The sequence below is a fragment of the Anneissia japonica genome, unplaced genomic scaffold (genome assembly GCF_011630105.1).
Source record: "Anneissia japonica isolate Jap-2015-1 unplaced genomic scaffold, ASM1163010v1 scaffold8683_len17768_cov104, whole genome shotgun sequence".
NCBI lineage: Eukaryota > Metazoa > Echinodermata > Crinoidea > Comatulida > Comatulidae > Anneissia > Anneissia japonica.
In genome coordinates, this window is record NW_022739499.1 from 2,458 (window position 1) to 3,860 (window position 1,403).

The following is a 1,403-nucleotide window of genomic DNA, read 5'->3' on the forward strand; positions in this document are numbered from 1 at the left end:
GTTATGTAAAGTGCAGGGATGACACAATTTGAAGAAAGAGGTACCTCGTACCGATGCTGTGTTCGATTTACACCGTAAATTTAATTATTCATGAGAAAAAGAGTAAAAAGCAAATCTGTTCACGTAGTTATAACATAACATAAGTGTTAGAATAAAGGACATAATGGTATACCGTGTAGCATAGTATGCTGACCTATTAATATATAAAATAAATACATTTTGTAATAAAATGCCTCCGACGAGATTTTTCCCATGAAACCTAACTGTAATCGGACACTTGGTTCCGCGGTCGGAATTTTCTAAAACCACCTCTGCGTGTCAAGGAAAGAGAATCGATTCTCCTTATCTGATTTAAATACTGTATATATTATATTAGGCCTATGTGTGTTTTAAAACACATTTTATTGACTTATTTCTACTGTAGTTTTAGTGCCTGAGGCCTGGGGCGGATGCAGGGGTGGGCTGCAGAGGGTGCAGCCGCACCCCCCTAAATTCTATTAATAACAAACAATAATTGTATTAGGCCTATATTGTTGATATGAATTATTGGTAAGATTTTTAAGATATGAGAGTGCAATTTCCTGGCACCAGAGCTCCATATTCTAAAAATGTTCGCGCCTCAGCTCCAACCATGTTGGGGCTGAGGTGATGTGGACTGTTCACGGACCCATGGGCGCACCAGAAGGGGAACACGACCCCCCCCCACATATTTTTAATAAGAAGGGTTGATCTCCCTCACTTTTTTGGAATCAAGATGTCGAAATTAACTGTTTAAAAGACCAAGGTTTAACGAAAGAGCGCGTTGGGCCTACAGCCAGAGTATCTTATTTTATAGCATTTACGGTATACTCTACCCACAAACATCAGAATTACCTATCATACACAATTCGAGTGCGCATGCCTTTATTATAATTTGAGAAGTATGAGAAAAGCCTGCAAAGATAAAATTGGTTTTTGGCACATGAAGTAGATAAAGTAAATACATCAAAGGCAATTAAGTTTTATTTTCTATAGTACATCACAGCGATTAATTAGATCGATAAGAATGTTATATAGGGCCTATAAGAAGTCATATCCGGCAATCTAGAGGTACAATTTCCCTAAATATCACCAACTCAGACACAACTGCGGTGGGGCTGAGGTGCGTGTGGACGCAGGTAAAGTAAATACATCAAAGACATGTTTTTAAGTTGTATTTTCTATGGTACCGTACATCACACATTAGATCTCTGGTTTCCGAAAATAGCTGATGAAAGATCATGACAATGGACCTTTCCTTTAAGCCCCGCCCCTTTGAAATTGTTGCTAAGGTCCCACAAGACGACATGTGTTAAAACATACGCAAACACGTGCGTTTGTGGGACAACACGTGTGTTTGTGAGACGCACGCGTATTCCTAGCAC